The sequence below is a fragment of the Saimiri boliviensis genome, chromosome 17 (assembly GCF_048565385.1).
Source record: "Saimiri boliviensis isolate mSaiBol1 chromosome 17, mSaiBol1.pri, whole genome shotgun sequence".
In the NCBI taxonomy this organism is placed as follows: domain Eukaryota; kingdom Metazoa; phylum Chordata; class Mammalia; order Primates; family Cebidae; genus Saimiri; species Saimiri boliviensis.
Window position 1 is genome coordinate 12,864,708 of NC_133465.1, and position 24,078 is coordinate 12,888,785.

The 24,078-nt window shown below is 43.1% G+C and overlaps 1 protein-coding gene and 1 long non-coding RNA gene across 3 annotated transcripts in view; both read left to right on the forward strand.

Annotated features, from left to right (window-relative positions):
* The window catches only part of MYOCD (myocardin), a 171,993-nt gene that overhangs the window by 25,061 nt on the left and 122,854 nt on the right, over positions 1–24,078 (forward strand). The gene's annotated exons all lie outside the window — the stretch shown is intronic.
* On the forward strand, positions 3,545–22,254 carry LOC141581937 (uncharacterized). Of its 2 annotated transcripts, none has more exons than XR_012514763.1 (3): positions 3,545–3,690; positions 7,699–7,795; positions 21,857–22,254. It is a non-coding gene; the product is annotated as an uncharacterized LOC141581937 (long non-coding RNA). The 2 variants fall into 2 exon arrangements; XR_012514764.1 differs by lacking the exon at positions 21,857–22,254 and adding an exon at positions 8,553–8,869.

Consider the following 24,078-nt stretch of genomic DNA (forward strand, 5'->3'; position numbering starts at 1 on the left):
TCAAGGAATCATCTGGCTCGTTCTAAACATCCTGTCACCTGTCTCTCCCCTACATGTAGGCCAAGCTCCTATCCATATTTTTTTTTTACTATTTGGGACCAAAGCTAGTGTATTTTCCTCCCTTTGGGGTTCTGAGAAGGTGCTATATTTCTTCTATGTAAATCACAAGAAAGCATTTTAATATTAGTACTTTTAAAAGATAAGACTCTAGTAGGCCTTCTGGAGAAACAAACAGATGATACAGAAATAATTCATAATATTTATATTGTATAATATAGAATCTATTAAAATATACAGTGTTAGGTAATAAAAAGGCAAAATGTAGAGCAATGCTGTCCCATAGAAAATTTCAATGTCTAGCAGTTACATTAAAAGTAAAAAGGGAGAAATCAAATTAATGTAATAGTATATTTTATGTAACCAAATATATCCAAAATATTTATTTCAACATGTAATGAATAGAAACATTAAGGAGATAGTTTGCATTTTTCCCTACCTGATCTTCCAAATCCATTACAAATCTTTGAAATTCAAAGGTATTTTACACTTACAGCATATCTCCGTTCGGAAGCTAAATTTTGCATGGTTAAAGAGAAATGTAATTCCATCGAACAATCAAGTTGCTTTAACAGAGCACTATTTCACACTCCTTCAGTTTACAAATTTAAATGGGTTACGGTTAAGTATAGCTAGGAATTCTGTTCCGCACGGCACTGCTCACCTATCATGGACTCCATACAGGACAGCAGAGTACAGTGTAGGAAGTTCTGTTGCAGGGAGAGGCTGCTTACGATAAAGAAGTCAGGGAGATCTTGTGTGAAGATGACACTCCAGCAGAGGCGTGGATGGAATGAGACATGGAGGCTGCCAAGACGTGGGGAAAGAGCATTCCCGGAAAAAAGAAATAAAAAGTGTACAGGTCCTGGAAATGGGATCGTAAACATCCAAACACACGTATAACCTTCAAGGCGGTGACCTTGTGGGCTGGGGAGGTGGCGTCTAGCTACTTATTCTAAGGATGGTACAAAGTCTTTTGGTATCTGGGACACAAAGTTCCTAAAATACGCACCACTTCTCCTTTATGCCGTTCATTGGAGCAAAACATGAGATTCCTCTTTGTTATTAAAAAATAAGTAAAAGGAGCTTAAGGCTCTGAGTCTGGACCCAAGATTATCCAGCCGTGTCCCTCCAGCTCTGTGATGTGCAGCACTCAAGGGAAATGACATAAGGACACCTGGCAGACAGATGCCGGTCGCTGCTCCCGTGCCCTGGAGAAGGTCTCGCGGTGGCCATCTGCGTTTAGCTAATCTCAGTGTTATTTTCTCTCGGCACTTTTTCTGGACAGCTGACACCTTCGACAGTGATAGGAGAAGTAGGCTCCCAAACAGCGCTGTCCAGAGTCCACTCAGAGGATCCGAGCAAATGGATGAAAGCATCCTTATCTTCGCTTTTTCTTAGGCAAGTTAGGCAGAGGTGTGTAAGCCGCTGAATCATCTCAGTCAGGGACAGAAAGTCTAGAAGAACCAAATGGCCAAGAGCTGAAAGATGTCTCAAGTGGGCCCTGCCCTCCAGGGAGCAGGAAGGACACAGGGGAGAAGGTCAGGGGACAAATTCTCCCAACTCCGTAGGTATGCAAGTCCCTGCCGTACTCACGCTCTGACATCTGCATACAAAAAACAAAATGCCAAGTGCGTGCACAGTATCGCTGAAACGAATAGGAGAGATAGAAAGGTTTAAAATACCCAGAATAGATTTGGTTAGAGTGATTGGTTGAGTTTTTTCTATTAAATTGTCTTAATAATTTGCATTAGTTAAGAGTCATAAAGCAAACAAGGCTCATGCTTTTTAATTTAGAGTTAGCCCTGTTTAGTGTTTCAGCTCCTCTGATCTCTACAGAATCCCCAACGGGCCTTGAAATGGAAGAATCCAGAGATGGTTTGCTCAGGCCTGACTCCAACGAGACTCCTGAATTACAGCCCCATGAAGATACTATTCAGCCTTTAAAAAGAAAGAAACATTGTCATATGTGATAACATGGATGGATCTGAAGGACAATAGGCTGAATGAAATAAGCAAGTCACAAAAAAACAAATACCACATGATCTCACTTCTTTTATTTATTTATTTATTTTGAGATGGAGTCTCGCTCTATCACCAGGCTAGAGTATAGTGGCGCGGTCTCGGCTCACTGCAACCTCTGCCTCCCGGGTTCAAGCAGTTCTCCTGTCTCACCCTCCTGAGTAGCCTGGACTATAGGCACTTGCCACCATGCCTGGCTAATTTTTGTATTTTTAGTAGAGACGGTGTTTTACCTTATTGGTCAGGCTGGTCTTGAACTCCTGAACTCAGGTGATCCACCCACCTCAGCCTCCCAAAGTGCTGGGATTACAGGCCTGAGCTACCGTGCATGGGCCTTGATCTCACTTCTATATGGAATCTAAAAAAGCTAAACTCACAGAAGTTAGAGTTGTTACCAAGAGCTGGGAGGGCCGGGATAGTGGAAAGCTGTTAGTTGAAGGATATAAAATTTCAGTTAGATAGGAAGAATAAGTTCAAGATCTCTATTGTACAACTATTGTGAGTGTAGTTAATAACAACTTACTGTATTCTTGAAAATCCCCGGAGAACAGACTTTCAGTGTTCTCAACCACAAAAAAAAAAACAAAAACAAAAAAAAAAAAACAGTAAATAGCAGAGGCAATATATATATTAATGAGCTTCTTTTAACCGTTTCACAATGTATGCAGAGTTCAGAACATCACATGGACACCATAGTTATATACCATTTTTATCTGTCAATTTTTTTTAAAAAAGCCCTATGAGATTGAGAATACTCCTGCTTGTTTGTCAGGTAGCTCCACACTCAGAAAATATTTATTGAATGAACGGCCAACATCATGTTGTAAGTCAGCCCAAACTACTGGCCAGGGGAACAAATGCATAGGAGAGGAACCATGTGTCCCAGAAAGAATCAGGGGGTTTTAGAAAATGAGTCCCCAACAAAAATTAGCCTGGCCTGGTGGCGGGTGCTCCCCAGCTATCTGAGAGGCTGAGGCAGGAGAATCACTTGAACTCAGGAGGCAGAGTTTGCAGTGAGCTGAGGTTGCACCACTGCACTACAGCCTGGGTGACAGAGCAAGACCTTGTGTCAAAAAAAAAAAAAAAAAAAGAAAAAAAGAAAAAGAAAGAGGAAAGGAAAGAGAGGAAAGGAAAGGAAAGAAAAAAGAAGGGAAGGGAAGGTGAGGGAGGGGAAGGGAGGGAAGGGGAGGGGAGGGAAGGGGAGGGGAGGGAAGGGGGAGGAGGGGACAGAGGAAGGGGAGGAAGAGGAAAGGAAGGCAAGAGGGGGAGAGGGAGGGGAGGGGAGGGAGGGGGGAAGGGAGGGAAGAGGGGAGAGGGAGGAAAGTGGGGGAAGGGAAAGAGAGGGGAGGGGAGAGGATGGGAGGAGAGGGAAGGGAGCCCCCAAAGGCGTTTCTGGAGGTTACAGGCAGTGTAGGGAGCTGCTTTGAAGTTCATCCAATGGCTCTGGATTTTTAAGTCCAGGGACAAAAGGGACTGGGGTTACAATAACACCTGCCTTCACAGGTTCAAGATGCTTTTAACTAACGTATGTGTCTGCCCCGCCTTTGGGAGCTAAAACAAGCCAGGCAGTGGACCCAGCCCCACGCCCTCGCTGACCATCCCACAGTAAAGGTGAGCACTTGGCGCCCTGCACACAGACACGCAGGTGACAGTTACAAAGGGAGTGCAGAGCCACGCCTCCTCTCCGCCCTTGGGAGAGAACTGTGAGAGAAAGCAAATGACTTCTCTTGACCCTCCAGTCAGATAACTTTCCGTTCTCGGGCCTCGCAGACCGCTACCTACGGTGTCATCAGGTGGAAGGCAGAGCAGATGTCCTCTGCCCTTCCAGGACGAAGCACTGGGCTCAGTCTGACAAAGAACTCTCTTGCCATCAGTGCTACACGCAGAATGGGCCACTTCACAAAGCCAGGTCCCTGTCCCAGCCTGAAGGACAGTGTCTGCAATGTGATAGAGGAAAGATCTCCATTTGGAGGGGACTCGAACCCAATGATCTAACTTTCTAATACCAGGGAGGTGGCATCAATGGCCAACACCAACTAGCCTGCCCCAGCGATGGACTTGGGAACATCATCCTCCCCCCAACCTCTGGACTCCAAAGCCTGGCAGTCCTTTGTCCCCAGCTGTGGGACAGCCTATAATTTATTGTGCAAACTTAGGACACACTTTTTTTTTGAGACAGAATCTTGCTCTGTCGCCCAGGCTGAAGATCCATGGTGCCCTCTCGGCTCCCACTAAAACCTCTGCTTCCCAGGTTCAAGCGATTCTCCTGCCTCAGCATCTGGAGTAGCTGGGATTATAGGCGCAACCTACCACACCTGGCTAATTTTTGTATTTTAGTAGAGATGGGGTTTTGCCATGTTGGCCAGGCTGTTCTCGAACTCCTGACCTCAAGTGGTCCACCCGCCTCAGCCTCCCAAAGTGCTAAGATTTACAGGCGTGAGCCACTGCATCCAGCCTTCAAGTGAAAGGGGATAATAATAATAATAGCAGTGGCACAACAGGGCAGATAGGAGGTACAGTCATCGTGACTAGAGTGCACTCTTAGCAAAAAAATGCCCAGACTTATGACGGGATCTATTATTTTAAACCGTAACATTTATTCCATTAGTGTTTTTATTTTTAGGGACAGGGCCTTGATTTGTTGCCTAGGCTGCAATGCAGTGGTGCGATCACAGCTCACTATAACCTTGAACACTGAGCTTGAGAGACCTTTCTGCCTGGCCTCTTGAGTAGCTGAGACTATAGGCTTCAGCCACCTTACTGGCTAATTTTTGGTAGAGATGGGGATCTCAGTATGTTGCCCAGGCTAGTCTTGAACTCCTGGCCTCAAGTGATTCTCCCACCTCAGCTTTCCAAAGTGTTGAGATTACACGCATGAGCCACCGTGCTCAGCCTAAACCGCATTTATTAATATGCTAAGAATCTGCCTGGTGCTATCAAAGACTGAAGCCTTTCAATGAATATAGCAATAAATACAGTAATGCGCTATCACATAAAAACCTGTGGGTTGGGAATTCTGGTGCATGTGGAATGCTTTACTCAGGTGGGGGAGTTACAGAGAAAGGGAAGTCCTCTGGTTGGAGGAACAGGAGAGAAGTACTGAGAAAGTGAAAGTGGTAGGGGATGGTTCTAAATTGTATTTCTATAGATACTTTTTTTTTTTGGGACAGAATTTCCCTCTTGTTGGCCAGGCTGAAGTGCAATGGTGAGATCTCGGCTCACTGTAACCTGTGCCTCCTGGGTTCAAGCAATTCTCCTGCCTCAGCCTCTCAAGCAGCTGGGATTACAGGCATGTGCCACCACATCCAGCTAATTTTTTATTTTTTAGTAGAGACGGGATTTCTCCACATTGGCCATGCTAGTCTCGAACTCCCTACCTCAGGTGATCGCCCACCTCGGCCTCCCAAAATGCTGGACTACAGGAGTGAGCCACCAGGCCAGGCCTCTATAGATACTTTTAATCATTCTTAAAACAACACTAAGAGCCGGACGCGGTGGCTCACACCTGTAATCCCAGCACTTTGGGAGGCCCAGGCAGGCGGATCACAAGGTCAGGAGTTTGAGATCAGCCTGATCAACATGATGAAACCCCTTCTCTACTAAAAATACAAAAATTAGCTGGGCGTGGTGGTGGATGCCTGTAATCTCAGCCACTCAGGAGGCTGATGCAGGAGAATCGCTTGAACCAGGGAGGTGGAGTTTGCAGTGAGCCAAGATAGTGCCATTGCACTCCAGCCTGGAAGACAGAGCAAGACTCCATCTCAAAAAGAAAAAAAAAAAATGCTAAGGAAAACTCAACTCTTTATAAATACGATTTATTTTGAGTGGTGGTTTGCAGGATGACTGGAATAGAATTGGGGAGATAAAGCTCCCTGCTGTACTGTCCCCTCACAGCAACACCACCAAGCCACACCTCCATGCTGGCACTGCCTAGATTTACTATGAGCCACCCATGTGACTCAGCACATTTCTAAACGTCTGACCCTCAGAGTCCTCTGTGTGTAAAGCCAAGCACCCAGGGGCCTTTGCCACTAGTTTTCTGTGTAGCTTGGACCTTCTATGACCTCACTCTCCTGCTGACCTCCAGAAAAACAGCTGACGTCATGCCAAGCCTCGCAGACCTACCAGGGTGATTCATTTAATAATATTTGTAATCTTTGAAAGATGAAGTTGCTCCATAAAAGGGTTAGAAAATAACTTTGACTTTTGTAATGTGTTAACATGCATACCTAGGAGTCTCTCCTGTCCAAACAATATGATGATCGCCTGCTCTCTTACTTTCTTTCACTGGATTTATTCCCCCCCAACACTCACCCCGGGGCTCCTAAAGTCAGACTCACACTGGAATGGTTTGCAAACTCCCGTCTTTTCTGATTGGGTCCATCTGAATGGAGCCGTCACCAATGTCTTCACAAATGGCATTTCCATTAACATTTCTATTTCTGTCCATTCGGGGCACCTAAAGATTTCCCACCAAGATTTACATCAACTATTTTAAGAACGTGCTTTTAAAAAGCCAATGAGTTTGCTAAGTTTAAATCTGACTTTCTCAAGGGATGCTTAAAAGAAATATACAAAGTTTTTTTTAAAAGAACCTTTGTAAGTTCAAAATAACATTCCAAAAGGAGTCACTAGGAAAACATTCAAGGGAAGAGAAAAAAATTTTTTTTGCATTTATGGCAGACCTGGCTTCATCCTAATGTTCTATGTTTTCTGACGCAGAAAAGTCAAACAGCCGTAAGAGTCACAAAATAATTGAAAGAAAAATGACCTGGTGCTTCTCATGTCTAGAATATTTATAGCAGAGGGAGGAGCTAGGCTGTGTATATACATAATTCAACAGGCCAGGCAAAGACAGAAGATTGCGCAATGGTGGTTCAAAGACAGAGCTTTGGAGATTCTCTTTGGTCTCACAGAATCAGCATCAGAGCTATTCCTAAACTATGTCAACTGGAACTTTCCATTAGCCTGATGACCCATGATATACCAATGCCACAGCGTGATTGGAATACCTGATGTGCACAGACAGTTACCAAACAGGAAGATAAATCATGGGTGATGATTTCAATCAAAACTTGAGATGAAGTGATTGTTCCCGTAAGAGACTCTATTAATTAGAATTAGATTTTGTTGCTAAACTAAAAAACTCTCCTAATAGTGTCTGAACCATAAAAAGAGTCCAGAGGTAGGCAGCCTGGGGCTGGTGTGACGTCTGGTATGGCGACACCAAAGAGTCATCAGGGACCCAGGCTCTTAACTGTATCCTCCACCACCTTGAGCATGTGACTTCCATTCTCCAGGTTACTTCATGGTCCCTAACAGCTATTCTCTATCACGGCTATCTATCAAAACTGCACACTTCAAGTAGGAGGAAATAGAAAAAGGAGGGAAAGTGTGGTCTCCTCTATTTTAAAGAAATTTCTGGAAGCCCCACAAGGCACTTCCATTACAGCTCATTGGCCAGAGCTGGTCACATAGCAATTCCCAGCCCAAAAAAGGCGGGGAGTTGCTAATTTCAAAAAGTACCCATCAGTCTCTTTCACATGAAAGAGCAACTATACTCACTGAGTCTTTTTGTATCTTCTAGAGGTAACTGTTTGCCTTAATCCTGCATTTCAGACTGGAAAAGCCTTTATAAACATTTGCTCACCATTGGGTGTGAAAAATAATCCAGAAGTTTAAAGAGAATGCTGTTTTCCATGAACTGTAATAAATCGTAAGTATTTAAACCTTAAAATGGGCTGGGTGCGGTGGCTCACGCCTGTAATCCCACCACTTTGGGAGGCCAAGGTGGGTGGATCACCTGAAGTCAGGAGTTCAAGACCAGCCTGACCAATATGGTGAAACCCCATCTCTACTAAAAATACAAAAATTAGCTGGGCGTGGTGGTGGGTGCCTGTAGTCCCAGCTACTCAGGAGGCTGATACAGGAGAATTGCCTGAACATGGGAGGCAGAGGTTGCAGTGAGCTGAGATTGCGGCACTGCACTCCAGCCTGGGTGACAGAGTGAGACTCCATTTCAAAAAAGAAAACAACAAAAAACCTTAAAACAGTGATAGGTGAGAGTATCTTCCTGTGCTTTCTCCAGAAATAAATAGGAAAAAGAAGTCCATGTTATAAATCTAATAATGATGTGTTGTCCTAAATTCACTTTTGAAGGAAAATAAGAAAACCATTAGTTTTCCAGGGAATGTACGCTTACCCTGATATGCCTTCAGTATTCATCCCCAGAGATCCTAAGATCTCCATAATGCTACATAGGAGAGTTCAAGGGGTAAGAGTCTGATTGGGAGGGCAGAAGTTAGGGCGAGTTAGAGGTAGGAAAACTTTTCTTGAAGTTGCATTTCTATAGCAAGCATGGTGCCCGTGACATGTCCAAAATCTGTTAATTTCAAGAAACGTTTCTCAAACTTAGTAATTGCCCCTCCCATGAGAAGGCAGCTTTGCCACAAAAGGTCATCTTGTGCTGGCAGCTTTCGCCGTGATCCTATACAGTAAATGCGGAGGAGGTGCCACCAACAGAATGGAGCCATATTCAGACACGATTCTACAAGGGGCTGCTTTCCCGGCAGCGTGCGGGATTCCTGGCAGGTTCCAAGGTCTTGACTGATAACATTAAGTGGGTCTTCTGGCTTTAACTATTTCTTTTCATTTTAACACAAAATAAGGGGTTCTTTACACCAAAATATAGAATAATCAAAATAAAGGGTTTATTTGAGAAAAACTGTGCCCATTATTTATATACTATGGAAGGAACTGTCTGCCAGGCATAAAACTGTTAACTTAAACTATTACCTACCACAAACTACCAATAACATGGTGTGGAAGGTAGAAAAGTTCCTTTTTAAAGTTTCCTCTCTTTTAAAGAATAAGTGTGCTAATAACTTTGTTAAGCCCTATTCCATGTAGCTGTTAGACAAGCCATGCTTACAGGCACATAGTGTATTCTATGTCCTTGTACTTTAACCAAGATATCTGTGCTGGACGTGCTCACAGGCATGTTCCAGCTCTCCATTGCTTTCATGGGTTTAGAAAAGTTTTAAGTTGTTAGCCAATCAGGTTTTAGTTTAAATTGTGAGGTCTGGCTCGGAGATCAGACACAGCAGTAAGGACAACCCTGAATGCGTAAGGTATAAATATATTTGCTTTCCTTTGTTCATTGTGTTCTTGTGGCAAAATGGCTAGCGAGAGTACCCTTCCTGCAGTCCAGGAAGTAAAAATGGCGTTGATGAAAAATCCTTTGCTTCAGTACTAATTTTTCTTTGCGGCACCGAGCATCTATTTCCAACACACGGCACTGGTGTTACCTACCAAAATGGCTTCAGTAGGCAGGTTGTTGATTCACTCAACAGGAAGATGTTTCCATTCTGGTCTTTTCCGCCTCCTCTTCTTAAGCCTAGAGCCATACCACCTCATGCCTACCAACAGGTTTGGAACCTCCTGAAATCGTGTGTTAAGTTATGTGTATTTGTGTGTTTCCACTGGGAGCAGGATGCTTATGAGATTCCCAGAGAGGTCTGTGGTTCTTAAAACTGCTGCTGTAACATTGTATATTTCAGCTAATGTACATCTCCTAAAGGCCAAATGTGAAGGTTGCCTCTTTCCTCCCTATCTGCTAGGGGACAAGCAGGGGAGATGTCCTGGGTAGGGAGAACAGTCTTGTCTACATGGTAAACTCCTGCTTGGACTTATTATTCCAGCACCAAATCTGTCTTCTCTGTAAAGCTTCCTCTCTACCTGTCTATGAATTCTCTGAAGCTGAGATTCACTTTCCAGATATCACCTGGTACCACAACTAGCAAATTTCAGTGAGTTCCAAGTGGGTGGACAGGTGGATGGAGGGATGGTTAAATAGACGAATGAACAGATAGAGCCTCTCTCTCTCTCTCTTTTTTTTTTTTTTTTTTTGCCAATTTTGCATTATTCACAGATCCACTTCTCTTCTGTATAAGTTTAGTCTTTTCCTTGATTCGGGGTAAATATTAATGGCAGCGCCTGAAGTTGGGGAATGTTCAGGTTTCAAAATAAACAATTCAAATTCGTTGACCTTTGATCCATCTAGGTATCGTTGGTCTGTGCAAATTCCAGTGCTGCAATTATATCCAGTAAGTGGGCCTTGTTCAAATCCTGAGTACAGATACTGTCTTCTCTTTCATGAGAGCTGTTTCATGTTTCTGCCTTTCGGCAGAAGGAAAACAGCTTCCAGTCTCAGGCTTATCTGAAGCCAGCACCACTTTTCACAAGTTGTTTTTGCTTCAAGATACTTTATGTGGCTCTCTATCAATTCCCTATCTCTACCCTCGACAGTAAGGAGATACTAAAAACTGTCCATTTGGTTTTCCTCGTCAGATTTCACTGATTTCTAACTTCGCAATGCTGTCCTGCGTATTTTAAATTTGCATATCTCTAAGACAACTCCCCAGAGCCGAGGCATTTTCTCTTCCGTGCTGATGAGCCAGCCGTGGGAGAGTGAAGGAGCGGGGGAGGAAAGAGTTACTGTCTCGCGAGCTGTGAGCCTGCCTGCCCACAGCGGCGTCTTGGATGAGACTCATTATTTGTGGAAATGGTGTGTTCCACAGGCAAAAATAACTTTTTAAAAAAAGAACATCTCTGCACCCTCCTGAAGTCATCTCAGAATGAATTCAAGAGTTCTCATGAAATGGACAAATCTTTCTGATGGCCTGAACGGTTCCTTATGTGCTTGGCCAAATGCCACATTAAGTCTAATCTAGGTAGCATGAGGGTCCAGAAAAAGTGAATAGAAGCTTAACGATGAAGTAATGAGAACAGAGGTCAAGAGTAGGAAACAGGTTTTCTCTTTGGAGCCTCACAGCCATGGGAAAATCTCACTTGAAAACCAGAAAGAAGCAGAAAGGAGCAATTGAAATAGAAGAATATGCTACCCTTCCTTTACCCGATTTTAATTAAGCACAAAGCGCGTTTTGAATAACAAATTAAAACATGTATGTCAGCTTCACATGAGGATCTGTTAAGGAATAAAGAAAAAAGGAAAGAAAGAAAGAAAGGGAGAAGGTAAATAGGGGAGAGGACAGGTAAGGAAGAGGTGATAAGACGTCTGAAAAAAAATAAATAAATAACCAAGACGGGTGTGGTGGCTCACACCTGTAATCCCAACACTTTGGGAGGCTGAGGCAGGCGGATCACCTGAGGTCGGGAGTTTGAGACCAGCCTGACCAACATGGAAAAACCCCATCTCTACTAAAAATACAAAATTAGCCAGGGGTGCTGGCGCGTGCCTGTAATCCCAGCTACTGGGGAGGCTGTGGCTGGAGAATTGCTTGAACCCGGGAGGCAAAGGTTATGGTGAACCGAGATCATGCCATTGTACTTCAGCCTGGGCAACAAGAGTGAAACTCCTTCTAAAAAAAAAAAAAAAAAAAAGTAAAAATAAAATAAGCAGCACTTTCTCTGTGCCAGGCACTGTTCTAAGTGCTTTACGCTTATTAACTCTTTAACATTATGAGAATTCACAAAGCCCGTATTATTGCCTTCTCTGAAGACGTAAAGCACAGAGAGGTTAAGTAACTTAGTCAACATAGCTAGTATGTAGAGGAATTGGAATTCAGACCAAAGTGGCCAGGCTTCAGAGTCTGTGTCCTTAAAGACACTCTGATGGGAGGTGTGACTGACAGATTGGGATAACCAATCTCTCCTGTCCTCAGTACCCCTGTTCCAAATCCCGTTCAGAGTCCTCAGATCCTCACTGCTCAAATCCCTGCTCTGTACTTTCTACCCATCTGCTCATAAGGTCCTGTGAGCTCTTATTAAAGCATTTCTGAATGCCCAGCTTGGCTGGTCACCCCTCCTCCGGGTATAACCCGTGCCTAAATCCCCTGACCTATGAGACTTCAGGTCCTGTGCCTGTTGGGCCTGACACCCTTGATGATACGGTCTCCAATCGCCCAGCCAAAGCATCGTTTTCCCACGGACCATGGCACCGGCTAGAGCACCTCTGGTCTGTTTCTCACCAATTCATCTCATTTTTGTTCCAAGCTGATGGAGTCCCAGGTAGAACGCAGCAAGATGAACATGTCTGAATCTTAATGTCAGCATCTAGGAGTTCGACAGACAGGTGCTATGAGAGAACGTGCAGACAATCACAGGAAACTGAGGTACTTATCAGCGGATATGTGTGTGTTGCAGTTGGAGGCTGATGCTGAGTGAATTCAGACACTCCTGGTCTCATCGCTGTTGAAAACTAGAAGTCTTAGCTAAGCCAAGAAACTCCCTGGGGCTTAAGTTCTAGCCTTAGTTGAATGACCTTTGCAGATGGAAATAACAGCACACAACTCTTGAATTGATGCGTAAATATTTCCAGCCCTGAATATCCTCCTTGATAAAGACACATGATATTGGAAATTTTTATTTTGTAAATGATACACTCCCAGCCGATATCCTTCCATAGGAGTTCTCATTTATGATTTGTCCCTAGTTCAGAGAAGGGGACAGTAGGGAAAGCCCTGGACTTGAGGTTAGTTGCATTGGGAAGTGTAGCGGATACCAGGCTGTAACTCCCAGAGCCAGCCAGCTTCTGAGAGTGTTGGGGGCTTTTGGCTCTCAGCTAAATCCTCTTCAGAGATTTGCTCTCAGTTAAAGGGAATCACCCAAGCTTACACCTGCTCTACACATCTAGTCGATGACTGGTCTCTGGGGATGGGAGAAATAAAGGCCTGATCTCATCTCCTTAAGGCAAGACAACTCTGAAGGACCATCCCAGATCCAGGGTCCCCTGGGATTCGGGGCCAGGACTAGGGTGAGTGAAGAACTTGACCCAGGTGCGAAATTTAAGGCAGAACAACAAAAAAAATCAATAAACAAGACAGATAAATATTTAAATCAATATTCTTAAAAAATGCAAAAAGTTTATAATAAAGTATTAGAATATTTGATAGGGCTGTGGGCATGATGGCTTTCTCCCAAAATCCCAGCACCTTTGGACTCCAAGGAGGGAACATGGTTTGCAAACAGCAGTTTAAACCCAGCCTGGGCAATGTAGTGAGACTCCATTGCTACAAATAAAAAAAAAAAATCAAATAAAATAAAAAATTAGCAGGCCATAGTGGGTTGTGCCCAGGAGTTCTAGGCTGCAGTGAGCTATGATCGCACCACTGGACTTCAGCCTAAGCAACAGAGTGAGATCCTGTCTCTAAAAAATAATAATCATAAATTTAAAAAAAATGTTAGAAAGGCAAACCCTGACAGAGTGGGGATTAGGATAGGGCAAGTGAGGTCAGCCATGTAAATACAGGGTTGGATTTTGCCTTTTATTTGAAATTTTGGTTCTTTGTTCATCATGATTTTTTATATTAGTTTAAATGTTTGAATGCTGCATTAAAACATGTATCTTGATTACCGAGTTTTCTGACACCCCTGACATTTTGCCCTTAGGTGAGTGCCTCACTAGGTTTTACTCTGCTTGGATTTGCTAAGACCTCGATGGCAAACGCATCACAGCTTAACTTCTCATGCTCTATCTTGCTTTTCTTCCTCCTCTGTAGGAATTATTTCCAGCGCATTCCCAGGAAAGCTTCCTACACTCAAACCCAACATGGGCAGGGTCAGTTTTTTAGGGGGCCCCAACCAAAGGCAGGGTGATGACTTGGTAGTTTGGAAAGCTTATGTTTTAGACAAAGCTGAATTTGAAGCTCCGCCCTCTGACGTACCAAAAGCGAGACCTGGGATAAGGCATGCAGTTTCTGAATCTCAGCTTTCCTCTGTTGTCAAATGAGAAAAACAATTCCTCCCTCTCATTTAATCGTGGAGTGCGAAGAGGAATCGATGGGCTGTCCCAGGCAAAGAACTCTGTGTAGTGTTCGGTAGCAAATAACAGGTGTTCAGGAAATGTTATCATCTCTTCCCCTGTTTGAGCTTTGCCTTTCCTGGAGCCCTTAAACAGGCTGACTTGAAAAGCACCATGACCTGTCACTATAAGACGAGAAGCCATGGAAGGAGGGAGACGTTTCCCAAGATCCATCCCCCTGCAGCTAAATCAACACTCTTTATCCTTAGCTGCTGATAATCCCACCAACCGCTTCCTGGTAAGATGTGTAATGTGGGAGGTCTTCCTTCTTAGTTGTTTGCAAACATCAGTGATTAGGGACAATTAGGGACTGGTGTGACTGCCATTCTTCTCCTTTCAGCTGAGGAGGAAATCCTCCCGCACTGTTATCAGGAGTGAGACGTCACCTGTCAGCTGCAGTCTCAGGAATCAGGTTCATTCAGTTGCAACTCCAATCTCGCTAACTTTATCTGTGTTCCTCAAATGCCTTAGGCTACTTGCTTCCCACTGATAGGGGAGCCTGGCATCTCATTTTTTCAATGTCCAGACAAAGATTTTTACAGAGCAAGAAACTAAGATCGGCGTTATGGAACGTTGAGGAAAACAGGAAAAACAAATCGAGGACCCCCTCGCGGAGCTTCCAATATGACAACAGGCAAAAGAGAATAAACATGCGTGTAAGAGACAAGCAAAACCCAGAACCATAACTTATGAAGGATGTCCTCATCACCCCTCCTATTCTGCCTGTCAAAACCTGTGAGGGCTCACATGACACCTTAATGATTAATCAATCTTCGTCCCTCCTACACCAGCACCTCTCCTTACCCCAGTCAGAGCGATCTCTTTATATTTCTGTAGCTTAAAATGCTATTTTTGGTTCTAGATGCTTTGCCTCTAGATTTGGGTGCCTGCTGGCTCTCAGCTGAATCCTCTTCAGAGATTTGCTGTCATTTAAAGGGAATCACTCAAGCTTACATACATCTTCTCCCTAGGTGCCCATCTATCCAATGACCGGTCTCTGAGGACGGGAGAAAAAGAAAAGAAATGGGAGAATATATATTTGTATACTTTTTCTTTTCTGTCTTTTCCACAAATTTTTTTTTTTTAAACTTTTAAGTTTAAAGGTACAAATGCGGATTTGTTACATAGGTAAACTTGTGTCATGGGAGTTCATCGTACAGATTATTTCAAAACCAAGTTCTTAAGCCTAGTACCCATTAGTTACCTACTTCTTCTCCCACCCTCCACCTTCCAAAAGGCCCCACTATGTGTTGTTGTTCCCCTCTGCATGTCCATGTGTTCCTCTCATTTGGCTCCCACTTATAAGTGAGAACATGTGGTGCTTGCTTGGTTTTCTGTTCCTGTGTTAGTTTGCTAAGGATAATGGGCTCCAGCTTCATCCAAGTCTGTGCAAAGGATACAGTCTTGTCCTTTTTTATGACTGCATAGTATTCCATGGTGTATATGTACCAAATTTGCTTTATGCAGTCTACCATCGACGGACATTTAGATTGATTCAATGTCTTTGCTATTGTGAATAGTGCTGCAATGAACATACACATGCAGGTGTCTTTATAATAGAAGTATGTATATTCCTTTGAGTATACACCCAGTAATAGGATTGCTGGGTTGAATGGTATTTCTGTCTGTAGATATCTGAGGAATCACCACCCTATCTTCCACAGTGGCTGAACTAATTTACACTCCCATCAACAGTGTCTAAGCATTCTTTTTTCTACACAGCTTCACCAGTGTCTGTTATTTTTTGACTTTTTAGTAATAGCCATTCTGACTGGAGTTAGACGGTATTTCGTTGTGGTTTTGATTTGCATTTCTCTAACGACCAGTGATGTTGAGCTTTTTTTCATGCGATTTTTCAGCCACATGTATGTCTTCTTTTAAAAAGTTTTCATGTCCTTTGCCCACTTTTTTATGCGGTTATTTGTTTTTTCTTGTAAATTTGTTTAAGTTCGTTATAGATGCTGGATATTAGACCTTTGTCAGATGCATAGTTTGCAACACTTTTCTCCCGTTCTGTAAGCTGTCTGTTTACCCTGTTGATAGTTTCTTTTGCTCTTCCACAATGTTTTGTACAAGCTAAGTGCTTCGCAAATGCTTGTAAATGAATGGCTACACCAGGAAAGACCAATAGCTATGAATAAAGAAAGAAAAGACAAGTTCTCAGGGGAGGTGATTTTTTTTTTCTCACTTTCATTTTTTTAGACAGCTTTTGAAGGAATGGAGTAATATATTCTTCTGGAGCAGGAGTTACAAATTGGACCTCCCAGGGCCACATGGATGCAGGACTGACAGAGGGTTTTGAGATTTTTAACTCTGAGTACTTGCAGATAACACATGCATTCCACACTAAGCTGCATTTCCATCTCCCCATGGGGCTCTCAGCGTCTATGGCACATGCCTGACTCGCAGGCCCTTTGAATTTAAGTGTTCGCCTCTGCAGCCTGCTGTCTATAGCTGCTTCCCTCTCCAGAGGAAGTTCTCCCTGGCCAAAGCATGCTGAGGATTAGGTACATGTATGTGCGTTCCTCTAATTTCTCTAGTCGTCACCCTCCTTCCTTCCTCCCCTTCCTTCCTCTCCTCCTTCTCCTTCTTCTTCTTTTTGAGACAGAGTCTCACTCTGTCACCCAGGCTGGAGTGCAGTGGCATGATCTCTGCTCACTGCAACCTCCGCCTCCCGGGTTCAAGCGATTCTCCCCCCTCAGCCTCCCAAGTAGCTGGAATTACAGGTGCCTCCACCACATCTGACTAATTTTTGTATTTGTAGTAGAGATTGGGTTTCACCATGTTGGCCAGGCTGGTCTCAAAACACCTGACCTCAGGTGATCCATCTGCCTCGGCCTTCTAGTCAATTTTTTTTTTTTTTTTTTTTTTCTGAGATGGAGTTTCACTCTTGTTGCCCAGGCTGGAGTGCAGTGGTATGATCTCAGCTTACTGCAACCTCTGCCTCCCAGGTTCAAGCAATTCTCCTGCCTCACCATCCCAAGAAGCTGGCATTACATGTGCCACCGCACCTGACCAATTTTTTGTATTTTTAGTAGAAACGGGGTTTCTCCATGTTGGTCAGGCTGGTTTCGAATTCCTGACCTCAGCTGATCTACCCGCCTTGGCCTCCGAAAGTGCTGGGATTACAGGTGTGAGCTATCGGCCAAGGCATCTTCTTAAATGTAGATTAAGACCTTTTCTTTCTAGGCCAATACCAATCTGGGGAAAAACACAGCAATCATTGAGGGCCAACCAAATAACAAGGCTTTATTCCAATTAATCTTCACAATGACCTTGAAATTAGGCATTATCGTACCCATACGAGCAAACTGAGTCTCAGGAAAGCTCTTGCCCAAAGCTACAAGAGCTGGGAAGCATGAGAAACAATTCAGACATAGGTCTGAGAGTTTCCCACACCCTTAATCTTCTCACAATTTGGAATTGCCAGGGAGGCAAGCAGGCATGTAGAACGTTCATTTCCGCAGGCAGAATCGCGGGGTGAGATGCGACACGTGTTCCGTGACGCGTGTTCTAAGCAGCACGGGGGTCTGCATACAAGTAATTCCTGTTTATCTGCAGCAAAGCAGGCGAGTCATGTGCAGATAATCCAAAAATAGTTTCTAATTTTTCTTGGGATAAATATAAATTTTTGGCAACTGGCACCCCTTTCAAAGTGTGTTTTGATTAGAGTTACACAAAAAGGCATTTTTATTCTCTGAGGGTGTGCCAACTAATGGGCAAAAGGGAACTAAGAAGAATGCCAGTCTGACCTCCCTACTCCTCTCCAATGAAAGGACTGTGTACAGTCTACAGAGCCGCTGGTAAAGACTTGGGGTGGAAACAGGGCACCTGGGCTCTGGTTGAGTCTCCACCACTCTTGAATGTAAAACCCAACTCCACCCTCCTCTTTTTACTGATGAGTAACTAAGAGCGGGTTGTGAGGTGTCTTGGCCAAGATCACATGGCAAAGTAGTAGAGAATTGGAGTTCAGAGTCTAGACCCTTTAACCTCTTTTTTCAATACAAATTATCCTTTCTGATTTTAATGTCAGCTCCAAAGTCAGTAATGGCCTGGAGCTGAGACAAAGAGATGTTTGCATGTAATTCAAAGTATGGACCCCAAAGATGAGAGACAGAAAACAGTAAGTGGGCAAATCTGTTCTAAGCCCAGAAGCTGGGCCTCCATGAATACCTCTCTTCTGAAAACTGAGTAGGAACCCGGAGACAGTAGAGAGGCAATTTGAGCAGAGTAGACAGCGCTGAACCATGGAGGCGGGCAGGCCTTTGTGGTTGTGGGCACATTACTTGTAAATTCTCTTGGCTTTTTCTCAACTGCAAAATTCATGCGCCACCATGCCCAGCTAATTTTCGTATTTTTAGTAGAGACGGGGTTTCACTATGTTGGCCAGGATGGTCTCGATCTCCTGACCTCGTGATCCACCTGCCTTGTCCTCCCAAAGTGCTGGGATTACTGGTGTGAGCCACCGCGCCTGGCCAACAGATACCTTTTAAAATGCAGTCTATAGCAAATGGATTCTGTCTAAAAGTGAAATAATTTAATTACAGGGCAAGTTCAAAAAGTTTTCCCATAACTTGGCATATGAGATAAACATGATAAGGTATTAAGAAAATCAGGAACACAAGGAGAATGATCCAGAAGATCTAGCAGTTATGTGTAACAAAAATTCCTGAGTGATCGGAGTTTCAAAAGATCAACAGGTCAAAGAAATAAAAGAAAATCAGTCCTGTACTAATAAAGACATGAATCTTCAGTGTAAAGGATTGACCAAGTATTACATAATAAATGAACTAAAACACACACCCAGACATCTTTTGTTTCTCTTTTTTTTTTTTTTTAATTCAAGTTTTAGGCAGAAAAGAAATCTCACAAGCATTCAAGTGTGTTTAATATTTACCCACAAAAGAAAAAAGTCAATTCCACATTAAACGTCTTTCTCACAATACAAACACTGGAAGTCAACTCTACAAATTTTAGAGAAGAAAATGCCATCGCAGGGGGAGATGCTCTCAGACGCAGAGACTTTCTTTTCTTTGTTTGTTTGTATTTTAGTAGAGACAGGGTTTCACCATGTTGGCCAGGATGGTCTCAATCTCCTGACCTCGTGATCCAACTGCCTTGGCCTCCCAAAGTGCTGGGATTACAGGCGGGAGCCACCACGCTCAGCCAGAGACTTTCAATCTTCACTAGTACATCAATTCCTGCAAATCAGACCAGAGGAGGTTCTTCCCCCAAAATAAACAGATAAGCAAAATCTAAAGAGATAATGTAAGATTGAAGAAGGCAAAGTATATACAGGAACAGTAATGTTTAGACTAGAGTGAAGTTTCATGTTTTTTGTTAAAATGCTTTTGAAACTAAATGCAAACGTAAGGACAATTCTTGCCAAAAAAAGGCTGTATAATGAAAACATAAATTTGTAAAGCCTAATTATTTTCTTCTGGATTTAATATTCTTGGTCATTTCAACCCACTTAAGAGACATCGTTAACCAATTCCTTCAAAATTTCACTCATATCTCACCTCTGTTCCCCTTTCTTATTTCTTGTTTTATTTATTTATTTATTTATTTTTGAGATGGAGTTTCACTCCTGTTGCCCAGGCTGGAGTACAATGGCACAATCTGGGCTCACTGCAACCTCCACCTCCCAGGTTCAAGCAAGTCTCCTGTCTCAGCCTCCCAAGGAGCTGGGATTACAGGCGCATGTGCTACCATGCCTGGCTAATTTTGTATTTTTAGTAGAGACGGGGTTTCTCCATGTTGGTCAGGCTGGTCTCAAACTCCCGACCTCAGGTGATCTGCCTGCTTTGGCCTCTCAAAGTGCTGGGATTACAGGCATTAAGCCACTGTGCCCATCTTGTTGCCCATTCTCATTTTTAACACCTCAGTACAATCCCTCATTACATTTCTGCTAAATTACAAAGATAATTTCCTGACTTCTCTCCCAGTCTCCAGTTGTACACGTTTCAATCCACCCTGCACAGATTAATCTCAGAAGACTATTTTTAGTTTGTCGTTTGTGGACTCAAAATCTATGTGCAAGATGAAATTCAAACTTGCCAGTTTGTTATTCAAAGCCCTCTAAAATCTGCCGTGATCCTACCTTTATTTACAGGCTTATACTGTGCCACTTCTCAAAATGAACTCTCCATTCCAACAACGCCTACCTTTTCAATAGCCCTGAAACATATTGTAATCATTTCTCCCTCTGTATCTTTGTGTTCACACTCGAAGCCTCCATTCATCTCCTTCCACTTGCCTTCCCTGCCCCAGCCTCCAGTTTTAACAAGTCATTCAATACTCTCTTAAATTAGAGCTTTTGTGCTTTTAATTGTTCTATCTGGTTTTTAGTTTTGAATTTGGTCTCTCTAAATGAGTTCTAGCCCAGTCCACAAAGAAACGTTCCCCTTCGGAATGTCCAAGGAATGAGATGTATTCTAATGCTTAATCAATAAATCCTACCTTGTATCGTTATTTGCCCTATATCATCAAATTTAACACTATTGATTGTGAGATAAACCATTATTTTATGTAAGACTAAGAAAGAAAAAAAAACAACCTTTGCCAAGTACAGTGTGACATTCCATTGGTTTTAAGAGGCTTTCATTTTAGTGATAGTAAAAGATGAAAATCTGTGCATCTTAGGTTCAATAAGGCACAGTAGGTGTTGCATTCATTCCTCTGTTCACTCACCAAACATTTCTTTGTTGCCTACCATGTGCTCAGCACAGATTGTATTTGCAAATAATGGTGACAAGACCCCTGCCCTCAAGCTCATATTCTGCTGAAAATATGACTTTTACCAGCGCCTCCCATGGATTGTAAGGTCTTCAGAAACGAAGTACACAAATAATGTCTTGTACTTTATCACCCAGAGAATGCAACGTTTTCCTGTTTTGCACATAGTAAACACCCTCAATATCTAGTGAGTGAGAGAATGAATAAGAAAAGAGGGTATAGGGTATATACACTCTATTCTAAATTCAGGCACAGGAGAATACACAATTTGTTAAAAGTAGTTAGATTGTAGGCCTTTCGATATGAACGCCTTTAGACTACTTTGTAAAATAGGAAGGAAGAAAAAGTTTCAACTCGGGTGGGTTGAAGCAATCCTGTTACATAGATGGGACTGCAGGAGACCTCAAGTAGTCTCTGAGTGAATCAAATGAACACAGAGAATTATAAGTAGTGCATTATTCACACTGATTTATGAAATTACTTTCTTCCCAGTTAATTAAAATACCAAACCAACTGGCCCTTGTCATTGGCTGTCTTAAGATTTCTGGTTTTTTACTGTTTTTGAGCCTAGAGTCCATGATGTCTAAAAGTTAGCGTTTTTCTTGGGAATTCAGTCAGTGCTGTGGTTGGTGACATGCAGAAGTAAGCTGCCTAGGCAGGGGTGGGTGCAGACTGTCACCCAGCAGTCACATCTCAAGGTGGTGTTATGTGTCTCCTCAACAGTATTCAGGAATTTGGGGGTTCTTGAGATTGCACAATGTATTTCTTGAAAACAGCAAGGGCACCTTGTGAGTCTTGATTAGCTGGGGTTCCTCCGTCTGGAAGTTCATCCTCTCTGAGTACATTGCTTGGATAACTGGGTCAACAGAGAATCTCTTAGGCTCCTGCGGGTGCTCATTCCTTCAACCAACAAACTTTGAAAGAGGTTTGCAGTGTACTGGGCTCAGTGTTAAATACTGGCATACATACAAAGAGAGGAAAACTTTTTTCAATACTCTCTTAAATTAGGACTTTTATGCTTTTAATTGTTGTATCTGGTCTTTGGTTCCAATAGTCACAACCGTCCAATGCAATGGCTAGGGGATGTCTTTGTGTGTGTATGTATAAATATTTTTATTTTGCCATTTTTAAAGTTCACCAGAATTCACAGATTATTTCTATGTTATACATCTTTTTAACGGGGTTTGTTTTTTGTTTTTGTTTTTGTTTTTTTTTCAGACAGAGTCTTGCTCTGCCGCCAGGCTGGAGTGCAATGGCATGATCTCGGCTCATTTGCAACCTCCAATTTCCCGGTTCAAGCAATTATCCCATCTCAGCCTCCCAAGTAGCTGAGATCACAGGAACGTGCCACCATGCCCAGCTAACTTTTTTTTTGGTAATTTTAGTAGTGACAGGGTTTTGCTATGTTTGCCAGGATGGTCTTGATCTCCTGACCTCGTGATCCACCCACCTCAACCTCCCAAAGTGCTGGGATTATAGGCGTGAGCCACTGCACCTGGCCTTTTAATGGAGTTTTAATTCCATGCAATAAGGAAATAAATATTACACTTGCCTCATTCCTTCCCATAATTTAAAATGAGTCTTGTGATGTGAGGCCAAAGTGTAAAACCATAGATTGCTGGATGTGGCTAAATTGAAAACTGCCCTCAGAGACTGTGTTAACTATGTTACAATGTCTTCCCCTTTAATCCTCACCAGAGTCCATTCTAGAGGCTGGGAAGTCCAAGATCAAGGTGCCAGCAGATTCAATGTCTGGTGAGGGCTTGCTCTTCATAGACGGGATGTTCTGTGTCCTGACACAGATAAAGGGTAGGGTACATCCAACTAGTCTCATATAACAGATGATAAAAGTGAGGCCCAAAGAGATGAGAATTGCCAAAATTCAAATAGCAAAACAGGTCTCTCCAACTCAGACCTCTTAACTGCAAATCCAACACTCTTTGCCAGATAGCGCATGCGAAGAGACAGGGATACGGTGAGCTGGAGGGAATTTCAAAGTGGATCCGCAGAAATTATGCATATTATTCCAGAAACATCATTCGTACCTTTCATCCCAAACAGAAAAATCAAAGAATCCTGTCAAAGAGTACCAAATGAGTTGAACATCAAAAGGATCAAACATAAATGATATCTAGAGACTTCTGGGCAAACCCAATTAGCCAGAGGAAGTGATAGGAACATTTTAACTGTCCCCAAAGTGTCCTGTTTAACCCTCTGCCCTGGTCTATGGCTTGATCCTGACCAAAGAACTCCAGATGGAATGGACAGGGAGTCTGGAGCCGGCGTGCGGTTGTGTTAGGACAGCAAGCTGGCATCTCGCCAGGCTGGGCCTTCTCTCTGTCCTCCTGCATGACCCTAGCCCACTCTGGCTTGCTGAATTATTTAAATGTTGTACATGACTAGTTAATAGACACAACATATTGAAAGTTTTACAATCAAATATTTATGCAGCTAGAAAACATTTTACATTATCTTTAAACAGCCATGTCATCTATTTATTTTCATTCTCTGATCTTTCTGTTTTGTATCAGAATCAGAGCATTTAGCCTATTTACCCAGAAGTAAATATTAGGATGAAAACATTGGGCAGCTCAAAAGTAGACTTTAGTAAAATGCAGAAGGGTGTTTTTTTTTTTTTTTGGTCCGTGTCAATTGCACAACAGCTCCCGCATGGTCATAAATTAAATTTCTATGGGGCTCTTGAGTATGATGGTTAAATATTTTATGGCTAGACACTGTCTCTACCTGCCTGGCCTCCTGATTGCAGGATGTATCCTGGATACCTCTGATAATTCTTTATGACCATTCGTTCTTTTCTGCAATAGTCAGAAACTCTCCTGGGCAATGAGGTAGCATTTGCAGGTGACTCCAGTCATGGAGATACATTTAATACTGAATCTTGGGCTGCAAGTAAGAGCTGACAGCTCATGGTCTGATGTATCCTCTTGGCAGTTAACGGCCATAAGCCTTCTGCTTGGCTTCCTCCTTTCTTGCCAGATATTTCTAACTTCTGAATGCTTCCCTCTAACTCTATCCTGTATGGTTGCTTTACTAGACTACAGGGAGCTAGTCCTATGTTTCTGCACTTATCTCTTCCCTGACGAGGGTCCAATCAGTGTCTCCACTTATCACTGAATTAGTGAGAAAGACCCTCCTTCTTCTTAAAGACACAAGGAAGGGGTCAGAACTTCAGAGGGCCAGAAAGCACCACCCTCCGATGGGCCTTAGTCTCCAGTCTCTGATGATAGATGCAGGGGTGCTCAAGACCTGATTTCTGCCCCTTACCCTTAACCTGGTTCTTCTGTGCTATTTCTCGGGCATTCTTGCTTCACCCAATTTCCTAACCTTTAACTGGACTGCCAGTCAGTTTTAAATCTGTCTCACCCTAAGGATGGAGGCTGATAACCTTCTACCCCCGCCCCCCCGGGGGTTTGTTCCTT